Genomic DNA, 13,918 nt, shown 5'->3' with positions numbered 1-13,918 from the left:
CTGGCGATGGCTGTGAGGCTGACTCTGTCCCACGCTGTCACCTTGATGGGGGTGGGCTCCCTGCTTGTCTAGGCAATCTCAAATGGCAATTTTTGACCTTCCAGGCTGGACAACAAAAGGATTTTCATTTTCCAGAGACGTGCTCCTCGCCTGTGCTGCCCCGGCTTGGTCACATTGCCTAGTGACCTTCAGGCAGGGACTGCTGAGAAGGGCTGGGCATGGATGCCGACTTTTATCCAGGACAATGGAAACCCCAAGTGCCAGATTTTCTCAATACTGGCTTTGCTCTCTGTCCCGCTCAAAGCCTGTAGGAGTCGGAAACATGATGCAGCGTAACAAGCGGGCCTCTGGACCTCCGGCCACCATGCCTGCACTGTGATGACACAGCATGGCCGCAGCCAGCACCTCATCCCGTGCACTGGGAAGGGAGAAAGGGTGTGGGGATTCGGGAGACGCAGCTGCTGGCCAGGCCCACTGCTGCCCCATGGCTGGCAGTGCCCCTCAGGGAGTGGCAGAGTTTCTGGAAGCCCCTGCGGGTCGTGTCTGTCTGACTTTCCTGGCTGCAGCCGTCTTGAGGCTGTTGCTGGAAGTCCTGGAGTACACAGCAGGGCAGTGAGTAAAATCTCATCCCTGTGCAGCATTGCAGCACTGCAGGGCTGCAGGCGTGCCAGGAGGTGCAGAAGAACGTGATGGATTCTGCACACAGACTGGGAGCATTGTGGCCTGGGCGGGATACGCAACCTCTTGGGGTGATAGCAACAGCTCTTTTCCCCCTAAAAAGAAATAATAAATTTCTCTGCCTCCACATTATCTAAGAGCACATCTCCAGCTGTCCCCTCAGTAACCACTGGTAAGGTGGTGGCCTTCCTTCGTGGGTTACCTTGGCAACTGCTGCTGTTTTAGATTCTGGGACAAAATGGCACATGGACACTTGGTTTTACATCCCAGCTCTGCCACGACTCCAGGGATGGTCATTGCATCTCTCTGAGCCTCGGTTTTCTCATCTACACAGTGGGGTGTGTGTTGTCAGCCTCACAGAGTGGGGGTAAATCGAGGCAGTGCTGGTAGAGCTTGGCTGACAGTTTCCTTCATCACAAGAACCTGAGCTTGGTTAGAATCCAGAACTCTCTGGAGAGTGTGGCATCAGGAGCTCCCCCTCCCAGGCACTTACCAGGTCTCAGGTGACTTATTAGTGACTCTTAGGCAAGGAGGACAGAGGGGAGGAACCACACGTGGGCAGAGTGCTTGGACAGCAGCCCCCAGCACCACCCTGGGATCAAGGCAGGTGTCTTCTTCCCATTTTCCCGAGGAGGAAATTGGGAAAATGTCCCCTTTCATTTAGCTCCTGAGTGGCAGAGTTGCCGTGGGAACCAGCTGTGCCGAGTCCCTGTCCAGGGCCCCCACTGCGGGCTCCACTCTGAGGGCGGGTCCTAGGGAGGGCGGGGAGGAGGACAGGTGCCGGGGAAGTGAGCAGGGGCCCCGACCAGGGTGGTGGCTCAGAGCAGCCACAGGTGGACGCTGTGGCCTGCGGGGCTGGGGAGGGCATCAGCTGGGGGACCAGCAGCCGGGCTTGGCCAATGTGTGCTTGTGACCTCTTGTGAGCAGAGACCGGCTGGGGCTGGGGGCATGTGGTGAGAGAGGAAGGAAGTAGGGGTGGGCGGGTGACTGCGTTTCAAACAGAATGAGGAGGGGGAGATTGTGATTGGTGATTGATCCGCCCACTCACTCGTGACATCCTGATGAGCGTCTTCTGTGTTCCAGGCGTGGTTACAGGTAATGAGGGCCCAGGAAGTGAGTAAAACAGACAAAACTCTCTCTCAGGAGCTGACCTCCAGGGAGGGCAGAGGAATGGTAGCAAACGTAACTATGACAGGTGGGGGTGGACGGGTGCAGCTGCAGAGGCGAGAAAGCAGATTCAGGATCAGGGATGCTGGCGTGGGGTAGTTGTGACTTTAGGTCATCCGTATAGGTGAAAACCTGGAGACCAGAGCAGGAGGAGGAACTCCAGGGCGCCCCAAAGCGCAGAGAGGTGGAGGCTGCAGCCCTCAGTCAGGCGGCCGTGGAGGTGCTGGCTCTGCGCAGGGTGGCCTTGCGGGACAGGCGGGGCACACACTGTGTCATCAGGCCTGCAGCTGCGGTGCTGCCTTGACGTCTTGGAGACTCGCGGGGCCCCAAGGTTAACCTTCAAGCGTCTCCCTCTCATCAGATACCCTGCCCCGCGGGAGAGACTCCCCACCCAGTCAGGTCCCCGGTCAGCTGCACCCCCGCCCTCACCCCAGCGGGCTTCACCTTCCTGCCAGCCACAGAATTGTTCAGTGAGCCACCCACATTCTCCTGCTGCAACCAGGGGCCGCCCCACAGCCCCCGCAGTCTCGGCTGGTTCACTCCGTTTCCAAGCACCACCCTCGTGGCCTGGCGTGTGCAGGGTGCCCCTGCCCGGCCATGCGTCTGTGCAACTAGTAAGTGCCACCAAGTGTCTGGTGTCATGTGTTTGGCCTCTCCAGAAAGCCAGGCTGGGACTCCCGCCCTCACCAGTAGGCAGAGAGGAGGAAGACCGATCAAGGGATGGACAGAGGACGCGGGAGGCTGCAAGGGCCTGGCGATGCTGGCAGGCTGAGAAGGCACAGAGCCGAGGAGGGCACAAGGTCTCCCCATCAGCCCCGGGCCTCGACGAGCCCGTGGATCACGGGGCCCCTGGAGCCGGTGAGAGGCGCCTCCTTCCAGGGTGCACAGCTTGGCTGCTGTGGCAGTGCTAGCCCGTGCCCAAGGACGTCTCCCCTTCTCCCAGGGCGCTCCTGCCACCTGCCAGCTTCCATGCAGCCGGCGTGGGGTGGCCGTGTGATGCTGTCGGTCCTGGGCAGGGCGTCACTGCGGAGCAGCTCTGTGCACCCCTTGCCTTCCACCTGCCCCTGCGGGATTTCAAGCTAAAGCAGCGCGTTGAGGTCAGGGGTCGCCCTTACAGTCCCAAATCACCTACCTCTGCATCATTATGAAAGAAAAACCAAACTTCAAACGTGTTTAAACCATTGTATTCTGAAAGTTTTTGTTTTAGTGGCTTAGACAGTGCTCGAGTTGATAAAGATAGAGGGACATTATTTACATACATTAATAAAAAACAACGCTAATGCCACTAACACTGGGAGTACTGTCCACCCTTTCTTGGGTTTGCTGTGTTTTAGGTACTATTCTAAGAGCTTTACAACCAGATACATGATTTAGTCCTCACAATAATTTTTCAGGTTTGTTATCATTACCCCATTTGCCAGAGAGAGAAACTAAATACGTTAGAGAAAATGATATGAAGACGCAGCTGGCCTGTCTGTGTGAAGTCAATCTGTATCTAGATCTTTGTTAATGTGAGCATTAGTTTCTGATTGCTGTTATAACAAATTTCTGCTAACTTAGTGGCTTAAAACAATGCCTGTGGCGCACTCGGGAGAGTGTGGTGCTGGGAGCACGGCGACGCTCCCACTGCGGGTTCGGATCCTATATAGGACTGGCCGGTGCACTCACTGGCTGAGTGCTGGTTGCGAAAAAGACAACAACAACAACAACAACAACAACAACAACAACAACAACAACAAAAAACAATGCAAATGTCTTATCTTGCAGTCCCGTGGTTCATAAGTCCTGCATGGACTAAGACCAAGGTGTTGACAGGGCTGGCTCCTGGAGGCTCTAGAGCACGCCCCGTGCCCTGCTGTTTCCAGCTCTGGAGGCCACCTGTGTCCCTTGCCTTGAGACCTCTTCCTCCGTCTTCAGAGATGGTGCATGGTGTCCTGAAATCTCTTTCTGACTCCCGTGCTCTATTCTGCCTCCCTCTTTCACTTATCAGTGGAAATGGAGTTTTATTTTTTTCTCTTAAGAGGTTTGGAGGCAGGTGGTGTTTGGCATTGGTTCGGTGGTTCCATGATGGTGGGGCTTATGTATTTGTATTTTTCTTGGACTTGGCCCTTTCTTATCTCCTCATGGTTAGGAGGTGGCTGCCGCAGCTCTCAAATAGAGTCTACACTCAGCAGAGAAAGAAGGAGGCCTACAGACTTAAGTTTTGTTGCTGGAACAGCGTCATCTGGCCACTCTTGCTGCTCAGGCAGGCAGGAGGTTGGGCAAGTATTGCCAGGAGTTCTCCTGCAGAGCTGGCAGAGCAGCCAGTGTTGGGAATCGTGCAGGTGAGCGAGCCTGTACGGTGCACACTGGGCAGAAGGGAAGTCAGGGTGGGATTCGCCTGAGCCAGGGTGCAGAGGCCTGAACACAGAGCCTGTGAGGACGGGGAGTGTGGCCTGCCACACCGAGGGTGTGGACACTGGTCCAGGGCTGGCAGGGGAGTGACACAAGAGGGGCGTGTTTTAGAGACAACTCTGCTGTTGGGTGGAGGAGGGATCGTGGTGCAAAGCCTGGAGTCTGGAAATGCAGTTGGTGGAGGGGACAGCCATCAGGGCATCGGAGCAGGAGCTCTCCACATGCTGGGCTCTGAGGCTCTGCCCAGCAGCTCAGAGATGGACACGTCACGGGGGCTGGGAGTCCTCAAGGTGGAGGAGAGGCTTGCTTTCACTGTCCAGTCCAGGGAAGAAATAAGTCATCAACCCAAGAAAGAAAGACACCAGTGGGACTAAGGAAAGAAAACTATTGCCTGGGGGCCTGGATCAGAAGAGATTTTGTGCTTTGGGCAAGATGTTCTGGGTCCAGGGCCCCAAAATCCCTTTTGTCACTTTAGTGACAAATTGGCAGATCACAGGATGTGCGTTGTGGGTTGGATACCTTGCGGATGACAGTGAATGGCCGCAGATGGGTGAGACTCGGGGCCCACAGTCATCCCCCCTGGAAATCTAAGATGCCAATAATGGCGATCTCATCGTCGGTCAGAGCTGACCACTGTGCACCTGGTCAGTGCAATGTGGCAGGTCACATATCTGTAGGTCATTTCTTTTGTATAACACCAGAAGGAGGTGTGTTTATCTCTGATCTGCAGATGGAGAAACTGAGGCTTGAGGTAATAGTCGTGACAACGGGCTAAACACAGCCAGTGGCAAAGCCAGGGCTGGGAACCAGGCTCATCCAGCAGGTGGATTCCAGGTTCTTCAGCACGAACCATCTGCCACCGTAGTCACATTTTGGTCAAGGTCTTGAGCAGCCCTGTTGGAATGCACTGTCCTGGAAGAGGAAGACATCCAGCTCTTTTCTGGTTACCCCACATCTTCAGGTCTGTGCCTAGCCTGGCGATCCTGATGCACGTGGGCTTTGCTCTGCTGCAGAGGCCCCCGTTTCTCCAGGGCTTGTCTGGGGGAGGGGGCGCTCGATGCACTCAGGTCTGCAGACAGGGACATGAATCACAGGCCTTCCCGCCCGGCCCAGGATTTGGTCAGTTATAAAAATATCCGGAGTTGGCAGAGGGCGGATCCTGGAACACTAACTTCTTCTTGTCCTGTTCTTGCAGTATTGGATTGTACAATTATAGCTCTTTAGAACTTTCCTAATGTGCCACAAGACGTCAAGCGGCAGCACCAAGATTAATACTTTCTCTAATGACCAGTTCTGACTTTGACCTTGAAGAGCGTGGTGACAGCACATTTTTCTCCCGTCTACTTTGCTTCTCCTGAATTTAAAAAAATTAACTCCTCGTTCTCATCCTGATTGTGAACCAAAGGTGTTTTACTTGTTCTTTTTACCTTGAGCTGAAGTGTTTTTTTTTGGGGGGGGGGGAGAAGGAGAGAACGCTTTTTATTCAGATTTCTTGCTTTGTTTTCGGGAACTAGTGAGAGCCCCTTGTGTGAGCTCAGGCTCGCGGGTGCTCCCCCGGCCCCTGCGGAGCCGCTCCCTGCAGCAGCGGGTCGGAGTCGCTCGCCGCCGTTGTCTCCCCGCCCCGTGAGTGCCATGAAATTTCCCGTCTTGTTCTCTCACTGTCTTCCCCGTCTCCCCCCCCTGCCCTGCCTTCTCTAGTCTCCTTTTCTTCTGGTCCCTTCCGTGCTGCAGAATCTGGCACTTGGCGGTCATTTACTTCCCCTTCAGCCTGCTTAGTTCAGGGAGAATCCGAGAAGCCCAGGAAGGTCACGTCCAGCATCGAGGGACGGGTTCATGGGAGGAGGGCAGTGGCAGGAGCATGTGGTGGGGACGACACCTGAACAGTGCTGCTCAGCGCTGCCACCCTCCACGGCATCCCTGCCTGGCCGTGGGTGAGTGTCCCGCGTGAAGGCAGCAGCGGAGCGCAGAGGATGGGAAGACGTGGAGCTCTGGGGTGGGGGCTGGAGGCTGTGCTGGCTCTTTGGGCTGCCACAGAGGGGCCTTGTGCCAGTCTCAGGTCTGACACCGCTTGCTGCGTGACCTTGGGAAGGTTGCTTCCCTTCTCTGGCCTGCGGTTTCCTAGCTGTTGGATTAGGACTCCCTGCCCAGGCTCTTTTCAGGGTTCTCACGAGCGAGGCTTACAGGCCCCTAAGGGAACACGTCTTTGGTAGTGGGAAGCCCTGTGCCAGTAGCCCCGAGAGTGGGCAGTCGGTATTATGTGCAGGGGACCAGCATTCGCAGGCTTACACTGCAGCCCCCGGCATCGCTCCCGAGCTGGATGACATCAGGCAACTGCTCCACCTCGCTGGGTCTCAGCTTGGTAACAGTGTTCATCCAATATGTCTTTCAAAGTTAGGGGACGGAAGGTGACAATGTGAACACACTAAGAAAGAGAGCAGGGACTGAGGGGCTAAGCGGCTCTCAGACCACGCACGTTAAGAGGAGAGGGAAAGCGCAGGGTGGCAAGGCTCCTGTCCCGCGGGTGCCCACCTGCTGTGCTCCAGCCTCCGCGCTCCCTACGGAGGCCGTTTTGTGGGCACACTGGGTACTTGGGGGTGGGGGTCATCACCCTTGGTGGAATGGGGACATCGGGTCCTGTTCCTCTAGGGCTTGGGGCTGACACCCCATGTGGCCATGCTGAGTCCGTCTGTCCAGGAGCTGGTCCAGGAACAAACGGAATTGCTGAGACTTTACTCTGTTACAGAGAAGAATCAAAATGCTGAGGTGACTGTCCCTGGAGAGATGACTTCTGAGCCGTCTGCCCAGTGACAGTGATGGTGCTCGTCATCCCGACCTAGGGGCTCACACTGCAGGTGCGAGACCCATTTATCTTTCCCCACCTTCCCGTGTGGAACTCCCCGCCCAGCCGGGCCCTGCCATTCCTGAAGATTCCCACGGCCGAGCCTTTGCCCGCCGGCCCCTCCGCAACCTGGGCCACCTGCTCCTCCTTCTCTGCCTGTCTGCGTCCTGTCAGTTGTTCCAGGGATGCCTTCTCTGTCTCCTCTCCTCTCCAAGGACAGAACTGAACAGGAGTCCACGTAAGGTCCCGGACATGCGCCCAAGCCTCAACTTCCCGAGCACATGCAGGGAAGCGTGCAGCGTGGGGTCCAGCAGCAGAGCAGCGTGTTCTTACTTCACGTTGACCACACCGAATCTGCACCATGCTTCTGTTCTGGGCCAAGCTCTAAGGAAGGTGTGCAGACAGAGGTGGCAAGATTGGGACTGGAAGCCACAACCCAGGAGGGACGGAACGTGCTGAGGGCATTGAGTGGCTAGAGTGTGGGAGGGGGCTTGAGGGACATGGTGGCTGTCCCCTGGTACCATCCCTGGATATCTACAGAAGGATCCCAGGGACACATGGATGGAAGTAAGAGGGGAATAGATCCTCTCTTTCCTAAATATCAGTGCATGGTCTGAATGTTTGTGTCCCCAAATTCATATGTTCAGGTGATGTCCTAGGAGGTGGGGCCTTTGGGAGGTGCTCAGGCCGAGAAGGTGGAGCCTCACGAATGGGATTGGAGCCGTTAGAAAAGAGGAGCCTTCCTCCACGTGAGGTGATGGTGAGAAGACGCCGTCTGTGAACCAGGAAGCAGGCCTCACCCGGCACCAGGTCTTCTGGCACCTCGATGTGGGACTTCCAGCCTCTAGAACTACGAGGAATAAGTATCTATTGTTTAGGAGCCCCTCGGCCTAAGGCATTTTGTGATAGCAGCCCGGATGGACTGAGACAGTCATCAAGAGGCACGGAGCTTGAAGGGGCTGGTTACGAAGCAGTTGGTTCTCCACCTTGGAGTTCTCTGTCCACGGAGGTGCTTGAGCAGGTGTGGAAGGACATGGCAGAGGGACTCGTGCTTCTGGTGTCTGCCATCTGAGTTCTGTGATCATGGCCTGGCAGGAGGGCTGGACAATGCAGAGGACACGTGTGAGGCTTCCGGCCGCCATGTGAGCAGAGCTCACGCCACCCCAAGATGAGGGTCTGTTCCCTGCATGGGGTGAGATGCTGTCAGTGTGCAGGGGCTTTGAGAGGAGGAGAGAGCGCTTCTCGGGAGGTCGGGTGGGGGTGAGCTCTGAGCTGGGCCTCGGAGAAGGAGGAATCCGGAAGGGAGGGGATCCAGGAGCGGACGAGCGCCCAGGACAGGCACAGAGGTGGGTGCAGGCAGCATGGAGCCAGGCAAGGAACGGCTGGCAAAGCCAGAGTGAGGGCTTGTGGGTGGCGGGTGGTCTGCCCCAGGGATGGCTTGTGTCTCCTTGTGGCTGACACAATGTGTGTGCATCTGCCACCAGCACTGTCCCCTGCCTGCAGTGTGATCTCTACCCTGAATGCCCATCTCAAGTCCTTAGTCCTCCAACACCTTCCCTCTCAGAACACTCGAAGTATAGGCAATCCCCATTATCCATGGATTCTGTATTTGCAAATTCACCTACTCTCGAAAGTCTACACGGAGTACTTTAGAACGTTCATGGAAAAGTGGAATTACAGAATAAGGGAATCTTTCCACAAACGTTTTGAAGAACCCTCGTACTTGTAATCCCCAAATGAATATGTCTGACACTTTCACTGCAATTCATAGATGTGTGCAGAATGGTGAAAAATTTGAGTCACCCACATGCACATTCCCAGCTGAGGTGGCACAAGGTGACCCTCTGTTTTCTAGTTTTGGCTCATGCTGTGGACTATGGACAAGTGTCCTTTACATGGTCTATTTAGAGCCATGTTTCACATCTTTGGGCTTTTTGCTGGAGCTTTTGCTGTTGAAAATGTCCCCAGTGCGGTGCTGATGTACTGTCTGGGGTTCCTAAGTGCAAGGAAGCTGTGATGCACCTTACATAGAAAATCCATGTGCCGGAGAGGCTCTGCTCCGGCGTGAGTTACAGCGCTGTGGGCCGTGGGTTCAGTGTTCATGGATCAACAGCTTGTATTCAATAAGGCGTCTTTGAGCAGAAACACACATAAAAAAAAGGGCTCGCAGGAACCGAACCCTGAGCTTCTCCTAGGAGCGACGACTGGTGTTCAGTAATTCAGCATTCGGGGCTCATGGAGTCACTACCATGAATAAGGACAATTGACTGTGCTTGGTCTAGACCTACTTCTTGGTTCTTCCCATGTTCTGTAATTATATGATGTAAGTACTTATTCTAATCTTCCCAGTAGCTGGACAATGCTTGGTATGACTACGGCTAGCAGTGGGCAGAGACTGGAGACAGGACCACTAGTTAAGGGATTGTGATGACTGTCCCACGTGCAGGGATGAGGCTCGCCAGGCAGGCTGAGACTTGAGTTACTGGGTGGGGAATTGACAGGACCCAAACTACAAGGACAGACTCGGGCTGGCGCACGTGAGCTCTGAGGCCAGATGTCCTAGGTTCAAGCACCGCTGCGGCCACTTGCTGGTTCACCCGGGGAAGTCACTAAGCTTATCTGTGCCTGGCTCTTCTTACCTGCAGATGGGTACCCATAGCACTTTGCTTACAAGGTTGTTGTGAGGAATTAAATGAACTTGCAAGTGTGAAATACTTAAAGTTGTGCCTAGCATGTGGAAAGTGCTCAGCAACGTTAAATGCTGTCGCTGCTGTCATGTGAGCTAAGGAGGAGGGAGGAGAGGAGGACTGGAGGTCCCAGCCTGAGATGGCAGGAGCCTCTGAGAGGTGCCCTTAAGGAGAAAGGACAGGGACGCAGACGCCGGCAATCTCTCTTGCCCCAAGTATTTTCCGTCTCACCCCATCCACAGAGCTTCTCTTCTTAGCACTACCTTAGGTGGAGGTTTTATTTCTGGATGTCCCCTGCCAGCGCATCACCAGCTGTTATTTTCTAGAAGCAATCCACTGACGTAATTGTCGCCTTAGAGTGGGGGTTGGGAGAGGGCAGAAGAGTCCGTGGAAGAAGGTAGGCGAAAGTGGCCTGCTTCCAGGACCCGTGTATTTGCAGGAGTCTGGGGCATCTGAGAAAGACTTTTAAATTTGTAGGGGACTCAGGTGGAGAACTGTGAAAGGCAGACAGAACTTATCAAAAGGGACTCAGAGTCAGGGAAATTTGTTTCTCAGAGCCATCGGTAAATCTCTCCCATGTGCTCATTGAAAGGGTGACAGCTTGACACCCGCAGAATGCCTCACAGCTCACATGACCAATGCAGTGTCCTGGCGGGGGCGGCACCCCACGAGGCAGACGGGGGCTCGAGAGGGGCGCACTTGCCCCAGCTGTGCACGCATCGCGTCTGAAGTGTGACCCCGGGGCTCGGGGAGCTGCTGGTGAGAGGGGCTTCCCCGGAGTCGGGGCAGGTTCAGGCCCATCCCTCTGCCTCCTCCATCTGCCTCGATGTCCTGAGCCATGAGGACTTTTCACTACAATGGTTTTGAGGTTCGGCAAACCTCTATCTGCAGGCAAAAGAGTGGCCTTATCAGCAAGGACACTGCATGTGTGCTATTGATCAAATGTGCCTCCCAAAGGTTCATGTATTGGAAACGACCCCCACTGTAACAATGTTAAGAGGGTGGGGGATCTGATTATGGTATTCGAAAGGTGGGGACTTGAAGAGGTGATTAGATTGTGAGGACTGTGCCCTGTGAACGGATTGATCCATTCATGGAGTCATGGACGTGGTTCTGACGAGATCGGGCGCGTTCAGGGTGGTATGGCCGTAGACATGGACGTAGTTCTGATGGCTTTGTAAGGACAGTGAGTGAGCACGTCAGCTCTCTCCTGCTCAGCCCATGCTCGCCATGTGACACTCTGGTCGCCATGGGACTCTGTAAAGTTTCCACTAAGAAGAAGCTCTCACCAGAGGTACCCCCTGCACTGTGGACTTCCCAGCCTCCCAACTGTAAGAAATTTTGTTTTCTTATAAATTACCCAGTTTCAGGAATTCTGTAATAAGCAACGGAGATGGACTAATACAGTGTCTGAGGTAGAAAGGCTCTTTCCGCTGATTCTTCAAATATCCAGAATATCTAGTTTCCCCAAACACAGATTCCTCCAGCATTTTGGTCGATCGTGCCTCACAATGTGTCACTAGCAGTTTACATGGGGAATTATTTCTGATTTTGGATTCTTACCTAATTGGATCTTGGAGCAGGTCAGGCAGCAGAAAACGTGTCATTGTTGGGGTTTAAAGATGAGGTGTAACTTCTCACCCTGCAGAAGTGTGCTTCTGGGACTCCCTTCATTTAATGCTCTGGCTTCAACAGGCTGGAGACTCTACACAGAATTAAGACCCACCACTGGTCAGTTAATTAATGAACTGGTGATTATTGTCACTTGTTAATTTATAAACGGCCCATTAACATATTAACATAGATCTAATTGTTTGAGATGAAGCTCTGGGAGAGTCCGCAGGACTCTTGGTGCTGGTGTGCTGGGCCCTTCGAGAGTGTTGGTGACAGTCACAGTCCATTCAGCAGCCACATGAGCCTCTGTGCTCAGGCACCAGGAGACAGAGCAGGGGAGAGGAACGTTCCTGCCTGCAAGGTTCTCACCCTAACCCTAACCCTGCAGCGTTTCAACCTGTTCATCCTCGCACGCACAGCTGAGTGGGTGTATGTGTAGGAAGCTCATGGTAAAGGGCTTTAGAGCTCCCAAAACTTTCACCTTTGTGCTCTTGGTTGTTCCCAATACAGCTTGTTTCTCCAATGACAACTCTGCCAAGCAGACGTCTGCCAAGAAGGGAGGTACCCGAAGCTCTGTGAGGTAAAGTGGTCTGCCCAGCGTCCCACTTCTGGGAAGAGGCTTACCATGGCTTATAAAATCTATGATGGGCCCCAAATCTGTATGCTGGAATCTAACCCCCTGGACCTCAGAATATGTCTGTATTTGGAAATAGGGTCTTTACAGAGGTAATAAGTCTAAATGATGTCATTAGGGTGGACCCCACCCAATCCCATATGCCTGGTGTACTTGTAAGAAGAAATCAGGACACAGACACGCACAGAGGGACGACCATGTGAAGATGCAGGGAGAAGGCAGCATCAGTAAGCCAGATAGAGAGGCCTCGGGAGGAACCTGCCCTGCCACACCTTGACCTTGACCTTGGACTTGTAGCCTCCAGAAATGAGAGAGAATGAACGTCTGTTGTCTCAGCCGCCCGGTCTGTGGCACTTGCTATGGCAGCCCTGGCAAACGGTTACAGGGGCCCATGTGGTCTTCCTGCTCGGACCCCACCTCCCACTAACCTCTCCCCAACCTCGGCCCTCTGCAGCCACATGGCCATCCTTTATATCAGAAGCTCCAGTGGTGCTCTTTTCTCAGCAGGGCCTTTGCACTGGTTGCTTCATCTGGAATGTTCTTCCCCCAGATATCTGCATGGCTCATTGAGCTTCCTCTAGTCCTGCTCAAACGTCAGCCAGCACTCCCGTTCCAGCCTCCCTGCTCTGTCTCGGTAGCAGCCCTCACCGTCTGTGCATGTGTCTATCATCAGTTCCTGCATGCGCGTGGAGCTGCACTTGGGGAGGGGCTTGCTCACTGCTGCTTGCCTGCTGCCTGGACACTGCCTGGCTTGTCAATGAAGAATGGGAGGATAACGTTGTCACCTGGGCAGCATGCAACTTGGCCACCTGTCTGGTGGAGATCGTGTTCTTCACCCAGCCTGGTGGTCATGAGGATTTGTCACCATCACCAGGCCTCCTTTAGGCATGGCACCTCCAAATGGAAGATGCTGCCCTCCCTGGCTGCAGCAGCCCTGGCCAAGACAAAGGCGGGAGACCGTGAATGCCAGGCTGTGGTTTTCTGGCAGGGCTAGGGGCAGTCTGCAGGTAATGACTTTACAAAGCTTGCCCAAAGGCTCCACAGGAAGCTGTGGCCCGCTGCTACCTACTCCATTTTCGTAGGGCTCTCGGAATGCTTCCAGCAGTATCCTCCATGGCTGACTCACCCCCCCTCTTTACTGACTGCAAAGTTCCCTTCATCTCTTTGCTCAGCCAATGCACAGATCTGGGCCTTGTGTCTCTTCCCTTAAAACCTCCAGTGGGTCCCTCACTTTCCAAAGAGTTGACTCCGAGGTGTGTCTCCTGCTCTCGAGAGCTCACAGCAGCTGGTGTCCTTTGTTGTAGCCTTGGTTTTGCAGCTCCCCTGCGGGACCTGCTGTGTCAGTGGCACCATCTTCTCACTGTCGTGGGGCATGTCAGCACCCACCACTGGCCCAGACCCTTGTGTCCTTCCACGCTCAGCTCCAGGAGGACATTGCTGGCCTCTCAGCCCACGCTTTTTCTTCTTTCTTTGCCAGGACTGCTTGTCGCTTAAGTATGTCTTTGCAATATCTTCAAGTGTTGAGTAGTGGAGGCACGGGCCACATGGCCCACAAAGCTGAAAATATTTACTTTCTGACCATTTACAGAAAAGTTTGCCCACCCTGATCTTGAAGGTGACCAGGCCACAGAGCCTTCGGTATTGCTCATGAACACTTATCTCAGTTTTTCCTGCTGGACGGCGGATCTTTGCGTGTTGGAGGCTGTAGAAGCTGGAGATGAGGGTGGGCTCCTTTTCTCTTGCCCTCTGTCGATATACCCAGTTCACCACATCTGGGCCATGTCACTTTCTCCTTGCCTCTATCAGATCATGGTCAATAGCTGGAAGAAAACTGAATCTCAAGTTTTCTCTGAAAACATTACTTATAAATAACAATGGCAAAAGTGGGGAGAGATGTAAGAATTC

The sequence above is a fragment of the Cynocephalus volans genome, chromosome 6 (genome assembly GCF_027409185.1).
Source record: "Cynocephalus volans isolate mCynVol1 chromosome 6, mCynVol1.pri, whole genome shotgun sequence".
Lineage (NCBI taxonomy): Eukaryota > Metazoa > Chordata > Mammalia > Dermoptera > Cynocephalidae > Cynocephalus > Cynocephalus volans.
The sequence above is the reverse complement of the archived record's forward strand: the minus strand, read 5'-3'. Positions refer to the sequence as shown.